The 9,289-nt window shown below is 38.9% G+C and overlaps 1 pseudogene; it reads right to left on the reverse strand.

The window, feature by feature from the left end:
* Positions 1-8,520: 8,520 nt before the first annotated feature.
* On the reverse strand, positions 8,521-9,045 carry LOC149244509 (3-oxoacyl-[acyl-carrier-protein] reductase 3, chloroplastic pseudogene; annotated as a pseudogene).
* Positions 9,046-9,289: the final 244 nt, after the last annotated feature.

Here is a 9,289-nt window from a genome sequence, read left to right on the forward strand (position 1 = left end):
GACTCAAGAGATGTATAGAAGAAAATAATGTGATCATTGATACTCTACAATTTCAAATTGATGAAAAGGAAAAACATCTTGAAAAACTAGAAGGTGAAATTGTCGGTCTCAGAAAAGAAATTGAGAAAAAAAAAGCTATTAATCTTAAGTTTGTCAAAGGATCTGAAACTTTGGATGAGATTATCAATGTGCAGCGGTCTCCTCTAAACAAGACAGGTTTGGGCTATAAAGGAGAAACCTCTCAAGCATCCACCTCAAAAAGTTATCTTGATGCAGCAAGAAGAAATGAACAAAAGAACAATGAAGATAATCAGGTAAAGCAGGGACGAATTACAAACAGAAACTATCAAGGGCAATCCATCTTAAGGGTGAACAAAAGCTACAACCAGCCACAGGTAAAATCTTCTCAGTTTGGTTCAAGAATAGATGAAAATAGAAATTACAATCAGTTGGCTAGTAGATTCAATAACCGCAGAAACTTCTTCAATGGACAATGCTTTTCTTGCCATAACTTTGGTCACAAAGCAGCTCAATGTGTTGCATATAAAACAATCATGACTAGGGAAGCTCAAAAACAAAGAAGTATGATTACAAAAAGGACCTATAACAACTTTTCGGCTCTTGAAAATGAAGTTGAATGTTCTATTTGCAATAATTTTGGTCATGAAGACTCTGAATGCAGGAGCAGGTTTCAGGAGAAAAAGGAACAAGAAGGGAAAAAGGAACAAGCCACAAGCACCAAAACATGGAGAATAAAGGAACCTCAAACAGAAAGATGTGGGATAGCATTTTATGCAGAAGGACAGGAAAATCTATGGTACATTGACAGTGGATGTTCGAAACATATGACAGGTGATAAAGAAAAACTTGAATCTTATTCTACTTTAGAAAAAGGAAAGAAAGTTTCTTTTGGAAATGATACTCCTGCAACTATAAAAGGAAAAGGTATTGCTCCTTTAAAAGAAAAGGTCAAGGCTGGAAATGTTTTGTATGTTGATGGATTGAAGCATAATCTACTAAGTGTCAGCCAGATGTGTGATCAAAGAACCGAGGTTATTTTCAGATCAGATGGATGTCTCGTTCGTAATCTTGATACAGGTAAAATAGTACTCAAAGGCAAAAGAACTCCAAATAATCTGTACATATTTGAAGAAGGACAACAACAATGCTATCTAAGCAAGGATGAAGAGCACTGGTTATGGCATCGAAGGTTGGGACATCTAAGCTTCTCACAAATAAGGAAAGCATGCAAATATCAGGCAGTTCGCGATCTTCCAGATATCAAAATTCCTGACAACACCATATGCAGATCATGTCAGTTTGGAAAACAAACCAGGACTAACTTTCCAGAGAAAGAAGGATCAGCTAGCATGCCTCTTGAGCTAGTACATACAGATACATGTGGTCCATTCAGGAAAAGAACACCTAGAGGAGAGGAATACTTGATATTATTTATTGACGATTTCTCCAGGTTTGTCTGGTTAGGACTTATGAAGCACAAAGATGAAGCATTCGAAAAATTCAAGTCCTTCAAAGCCTTGGTTGAAAATGAATCAGGTCACAAAATTAAGTGCCTCAGATCCGACAGAGGTGGGGAATTTACTTCAAATGAATTTTTCGATTTCTGTGATGAACATGGGATAAGGAGAGAATTCTCTACAGCTAGAACTCCTCAGCAAAATGGAGTTGTTGAAAGAATGAACAGAACAATCCAACAAATGGCTCGTGCTATGCTTGATGAATCAGGAACTCCCGCAACTTTCTGGGGTGAAGCTGCACATGCTGCGGTTATTATTCTCAACAAGACAAATGTCCGGGTGAACAGCACTCAAACTCCTCATGAGCTCTGGAGTGGTAAAACTCCTTCGGTAAAGCACTTCAAAATCTTTGGGAGCAAATGCTATATCAAGAATACTGATGAGCAGCTTGGCAAACTTGAACCTAGAGCAGATGAAGGCATTCTTCTTGGCTATTCTCCACATAGCAAAGCATACAAATGCTACAATAAAAGACTTGGCAGAATTGTTGACAGCATTGATGTAGTGGTTGATGAGAAGGGATATATTCCTAGACAAGTACATCATGAAGATATAGAAGAAGATGAAGGCTACCCTCAAAGACAGAATGATGAAGAAGAAGAACCCCAAGGAGAACCTCAAGAAGAACCAGAGGAGCAGACAAGAATAGAAGAGAAAACTCCATCCAGATATGTTCAGAAGAATCATCCAGAATCTCAGATTGTGGGGCAGAAAGAAGCAGGTGTACAAACAAGAAGAACAGTTGCAGAAGCCTCAAGCTATTTGGCATTACTCTCCTCTACTGAACCACAAAATGTGAAAGAAGCATGCAAAGATGAATGTTGGGTGAAAGCAATGAATGAAGAACTTGAGCAAATCGAAAAGAACAACACTTGGGAGCTGGTTCCTAGACCAAAGGATAAGAATGTTATCGGAACAAAATGGGTCTTCAAAAATAAATTGAATGAAAATGGAGAAGTAATTAGAAACAAAGCCAGACTTGTTTGTAAAGGGTATGCGCAGCAAGAAGGAATAGACTTTGAAGAAACTTTTGCTCCTGTTGCAAGACTTGAGGCCATTCGAATGTTCCTTGCTCTCTCAAGTTTTCAAAACTTCAAAGTATTTCAAATGGACGTGAAATCAGCCTTTCTGAATGGAGACTTGGAAGAAGAAGTGTACATTGAACAGCCAGATGGGTTCATTCTTGGAAATGATCCAAATCTTGTATGCCGATTGAAAAAGGCTCTGTATGGTCTCAAACAAGCTCCAAGGGCTTGGTACTACCGGTTGGACAAATATCTTCATCAACAAGGTTTCTCAAAAGGTTCAGCAGATAGCAATCTGTATATAAAAGTTGAAAATGACAAATTGCTAATACTTGTTGTGTATGTAGATGACATTATTTTTGGCAGCAATGAAGAAGCTATGAGTCAAAGCTTTGCCTCGGTCATGCAGAAAGAATTTGAAATGTCCTTGCTAGGAGAACTGACATATTTCCTTGGTTTACAAATCCAACAAAAGGAAGGAGGAATCTTTTTATCTCAAACCAAGTATCTCAAGCAGATTTTGAAGAAATATGGCATGGAAGATGCAAAACCAGTATGTACACCCATGGTCACAGGATGTAGTCTCAGTGCAAATGATGAATCTGCAACAATACATCAACCAACCTACAGATCTATGATTGGAAGTTTACTATATTTGATAGGTACCCGACCGGACATCATGCATGCAGTTGGAATAGTTGGAAGATTTCAGGCAAATCCGAAGGAGACTCATCTTCAGGCAGTAAAGAGAATTTTCAAATATCTTCAAGGGACTCAAAATTATGGCTTATGGTATCCTAGAGATACAAATCTTACTCTTCATGCTTATACAGATGCAGATTGGGCCGGAAGCGTGGATGACAGGAAAAGCACAAGTGGAGGTGCATTCTTTATGGGTTCCAGACTGGTATCTTGGTTCAGCAAGAAACAGAGTTCGATTGCCTTGTCTACAGCTGAAGCGGAATATGTTGCTGCTGCATCTTGTTGCACTCAACTCCTTTGGATGATGTAGACTTTGCAGGATTTTCAAATCACTTGTACACCACCTATTCCCATCTTATGTGATAACACAAGTGCAATCAGCATATCAAAGAATCCGGTTATGCATTCAAAAACCAAGCACATACCAATCAAGTACCATTTTCTCCGGGAACAAGTGCTTGAACAAAAAGTCAAGTTGGAGTATGTTCCTTCCAAGGAACAAGTTGCTGATATTCTTACCAAACCATTGCCCAGGGACACGTTTGAATACCTCAGGGATAAGCTGGGGGTTGTTGATGCATCATCTTGTTGAACCTCTTCTTATTGGTGGTACAGGCTCAGGGGGAGCACATAATGCATTGTTGGCATTATGGAGAAGGAGATCTTGGAAATAGCTGCAATATGTCTCTATCTCTTTCATGGTGGTGTGTTGCTGCAGATCTGGTTCATATTCAGGGGGAGCATGAGCTTAGGGGGAGCATACCCTTTGCCCTTGATGTCAAAGGGGGAGAATGAAGCTGAAGTTTGTGAGGTTGCCATCAAGTCCAAAGGGGGAGATTGTTGGCATTATGTTTTCTGGTATGACTGTATGTTACAGATGTTGTACTTGATGGCAACTCCAGTGGTAAAGCTCTCAGTTTGATGAAAATTAAGAAGGACGCAGGCAATCGGTTCAGAAAGTGCGTCCCCGCAGGTATACCATGCAGAACCCGCGTCCAAGGACGCAGGCCAACCGTTCAGGGGGTGCGTCCACCCAGTGCACACATTTCAAGGCAGAGAAAAAGCACGTGGGGGCTTCTTGTGTGGTATCTAGCCGACGGTTTTGTGTTTCTATGGTGTCGGCTCGTGGTATTGTTCCATGTTTTGAGGAGGAGCTTGCCTATATAAAGCAAAGGAGTTCATTTGGATGATTCATTGTCTTTGGTTGAATATCTTATTTGGTGAGATCTAGTCCAAATCTAAGAGGGCGAATCTTCTAATGGACTGTGATCTCCACGGCGCATGATCAGATCTGTAGATCTGACTGTTTGGGTTAGTCCTGAAGTCTTCATATCATTTATATCTGAAAGGACGCAGGTTCAGTGAAGGGCAAGTGCGCCGGGACGCAGCGCAGCAGAGAGAGACCTGCGTGGGGACGCAGGGCAGACGTGGCTCAGGTGCGTCTGGGATGCAGCTCAGTAACGGGAGATCTGTGTGGGGACGCAGGACAGACAAGGTTCAGGTGCGTCCCTGAGTTAAAAGGCGCGGCGCGATAGTATCTCTGGGTGCGTCCTTGGGTTAACAGGACGCGGCGCGATAGTGTTTTTGGGTGCGTCCCTGTAGAAAAAGACGCAGCACAGTTGAAGGAACAGTGCGTGGGCACGCAGGGCAGCAGAAGGTTAACTGCGTCTGGTCGCAGGCCACAGAAGGGAAAACTGCGTCTCTGTTCTGTTGATTATATTTCTCTGTTGATAAGGTGTTCTGGGTTAATTCTGTTATTGCTGATCTGATATCTGTAGTAATCTGTAACTGTTATGTACTTGTTGATCATCTGATGCTTTATGAAAAGAAGTAGGGGGTTGTAGCTCCCTTCCAGGAGTAGACTGGAAAACGAGAGAGAGAGTTGTAGCTCTCTGCAGGTTGCAGCCTGCGTACTGGTAAAGGACTGCACCAGTACAAAATCATTGTAAAAGAAGTTTCTAAATTGAAAGAAGATAGAGACATATTGCAGCAGGTGGTTTTCACCCACATTGGGTTTCCACCTTACATCTTGTGTTCTTTGATGTGACTATCTGTTTTTCATGCTCATTATTTTATGGTACTAACATGCAAAAATAATTCAAAGATCAAATAAGGAAGATTTATTATTATTGCTAGATAATACTGATTCACCCCCCCTCTCAGTATTATTTCCAACAATCATGTGGCAGGGATTTATTAAGGGGGACTTAACCATTTAAAATTGAAGATTTGACTTGGAAAAGAATTAAAATCCCTGGGATAAAATAGATCATTTGGAGGGGTGCAAGATCAACTTCTAGGGGACCCATTAAAAATTGCTACCAAGGAAAATTTTAATAGGGTGGTTGTTGTGGCCACAACAGATGAATAAACACCTTGACTTTAATAGATGAGGTAAAATTATACACGACCTGGTTAGGGTCATACTGCCTTTCGCGAAACTCAACAAGATTTAAACTGTAAATGTGTTTGACTTCAACTTGTGCATGTTTGAAATCCTGTAAACAATAAACACCACACCAAAGCAAAAAAGTGGGCCATAGAGATTTTTTAAATTCTTTGAGAGACCTGGTTACACCTCTGCTAACTGTCTGGTATGAAATTTCTCCGGCTAATAATTTATCAAGGACATACCACGAAAGTACATGTGGTGGAGTGGTGCTCCCAAAAACTCTAATATATGTGAATAATTCCTCTCCAAACCATCTCGCCACAGGTTGAATATCGAACTTGGCTTCTTTAGATAATCTTGGGGCTTTCTTATCTAAGACAACCTGATGGATAGGGAGCATAACCCCCTGAAAAATCTGACAAATTTGTTCATTCAAACAAGAATTCCAAAGGGCTTTATGATATGCATGAATTGGTGTGGGATCCTGAGGCATACACTTCCATCCCATAATCGGAAAGGGAAAGATGAAACACACATCATCCATGATGTAGGCACACATAAAAAACAAAGGAACAGTTCTTCCTATATTCTATGTCATGGTGGGCTAAATTATTTGACAATATTGTGGATCAATCCATTATTATAGAATTAGAAGTGGTATCAATAAGAGTTATCCATTCAAAGGATAACTTGGTAGCGTTTGCATATCCAAATAATCTACATAGCATTTCGGAAACGTATGAATAAGGAGTGGCAAGATAGGCTACCATATACATACTAGTTCTTTCCATTTTGTGTTTGTTAGGATTTGACCTCCATTACTTTATAACTTGGGATGGTTCTTCATTTTCAACAACAAATTTCTCAACAAATGCTTTATCATAATTGTTATGTGGCTATGGTAAATGATACATCTTCTTGATATCCTCGAGTTTAAAAGAGCTGATGACCACTTGTCTTGAGGTTACAAATTCTCTGTCTTCGATGTTCACATTTTCAATAACCCATTTCACCATATCGGTGTAGGGTAATATTTTTGGTATGGATTTTACCTTATGAAAAACAGAGCTTGCAACCTCAGAATAGGAAGCATCTGAGGATTCAATATCATCTATCATCGCTTCCTTCTGTCTTCCCTTCTTGAATATATTATAAACATTCTCCTAGGAGCTGACGCCACACTCTGGTGAACAAGTTGTATCAGAAAATAGAGGTGATGATTCTAGCACATCTTCAGCTGGGGACTGTGTAGCATTTCCTTTATTCATCTTGAATATTAAGCTAAGTAATTGAGTCTCTATGATAGTCTTGTAACCACAAAGAAGATGAGAGTGATAGTGCAAAGGATGAAAAATGGAAATATAATGGCATGAAGATATGAAAACCTTTTTCAAATTAATGAAACTGAAAAACTTAAATGCACCCATAATGGTGAGAAGACATCAAATTTTTTGAGCCGCGGAGTCATAAATATCCATAACTTGAAATGATAACTGTGTAAGATTCAGATTAACTCTCATTAATGTAGTATATCGCAAACGATCTTTTTGGAGCAGATCATTAAAAAGTTGTTAAAATGTCATCCTTAGAATGTGAAATGTGATTTTATGATTTAATGATGTGTCACATTGGTGGTCGTGGATTTTCTCACAAATCGGCAATTCACAACGTCACACAAATAGTTTGATTGCCAATTTTACGATTTTGCGATTTGAGAGATTGTGATCTGACGGATGCGAAAATGTTTTGATATTACAGTTAGTTTGTTTGTTAGAGCCATCGTCATATCGCAATTCATAAAAGGAAGACTTTAACAAGTTTTGTTTCTTTCTTGCGATGCGAAAATTCTAACAGGATTTGACCAAAAAGGAATATTCCTGGATTCTCTACATATCACAAATCGACGATGTTCAAATGGTAATGTCAAGTTTTGTGCAAGACATTTTACAAAATGCGAAATGCGATTTCACTTTGGAGTGAAGTAAATGAATTTTTTTTATTTGGATTTTAATGAATTTAAACCAAATTATTTTCTAAAGGGTCCCCATTTATTATCTAAAGGATTTTCACCAAATGGGAGTTGTTTTACAACACAACACCAGGGAAATAATAACTTGTAGGAAAGGCTCTTTTGTTGCAGCATAACAATTTTGAGTTGCATGGCATTGTTGATCATCAGTTCCAGCTCTCAAGGGATGTGAATATACACCTTCAAATTTCACTGAATTAACCTGTCATCAGTGGATTAATAACAACCAAAAGAAAACTACACTCTATGAAGTTTATAAACATTAGAATAGTCGGTTTTCTTTTCTCCAATGCAATCACAAACACAAATATTTATATGCATATGTCCCACATAATATAACATACTAGAATATGATATAATGATTTCGTTGAATGCAACATTAATAGCCAACCGATATACTAGAATAAGCAATGTACCGACAAACCCAAGAGATAATACGTTTGCAAAAAAATTATGTGTCACCATAAACCAACTTCATGGAATAACTTCAGGCAGTGAAGGTTCCTCTGATACTATAGGTTTTTACTTTCATGCAAATGTTGAAGCGGCTGTGGAATTCGCACGTGATGCAAGGGAAATTTTATTTTCCTAATGATAGCAAGATAATCAAAAATGCCAATCCATCTCGATTATCATTTTAGTTTGTTAGATGCTTCAAACATAGTCACTGCTTTTGAAGATTTTGGAGATGATAATTGATTTTTTTTTGGATTACAGGAAACCAAAGTTCATTTCAAGTTGAATATCTAGTCCACAATATCTGAAACAATGAGTTTCTCCAGTAAAAACCTAAGTTTGCAAGTGAGGTAGATCAATTTTTCTTTCATCATAACTTTAGTTGTTTCCTGCATTGTTTACCAAGATGTCAATTGTTCCCCATGAGTCAATTACCGTTTTAAACATAACCTCAACATTAGCCTCCTTTGACATATCCCCTTCATAAATAATGGTTGAGCCACCAGAAATTTCAATCTGTCTAGAAACATCTTCAACCTCATTTATCAACGGAGCATAGTTCACAAGAACCTTATAGCCTACTCTACCTAGTGACAGAGCAATGGTTTATCAATTCCTCTCGAAGCTCCAGTTACAATAGCCACTGGGGCTTCAACATTTTTAGGAGTTTCAACAGTTGCTTGTTCAATTGATGCAACTTAAGCCTTGACACCTCGTACATGGCATAGTGATCTCTATCTCAATTGTAAGGTGGAGGAAACACGAAGGGGAAGGGCATTGACATTGGCACAGAGAGTTCCCAAATGCTAGCTCGTGAACAGGAGGAATAAGCTTACTAATCATTGCTTTATTTGCTGCGTGGAGCATCGCCACATTGGAAGCCGCCATGGATATGATTGCCATTTTATTCTTAGTGGAACTCTGAAGGGATCCGTAAAACGATGGTTTCAATATGTGAGAAGCCCTTTCTGTATCATAAGTACAACAAGCTCAAGGTGAGTGAACAAATATTGGCTATCTCGACTCCACGCTAGCAGGCCAATGCCTTGCTTTGGATTTGGTTTATTCGCGGAGAGCATTGGAATGGAATGGGATTCAATCCCAAGTATCTTCTCCTCCATCACCAATAATAACAGTGCACCTCTGA

The sequence above is a fragment of the Pinus tabuliformis genome, chromosome 8 (assembly GCF_031772625.1).
Source record: "Pinus tabuliformis cultivar Carrire ecotype Pingquan chromosome 8, CPIR1, whole genome shotgun sequence".
NCBI classification, from domain to species: Eukaryota; Viridiplantae; Streptophyta; class Pinopsida; order Pinales; family Pinaceae; genus Pinus; species Pinus tabuliformis.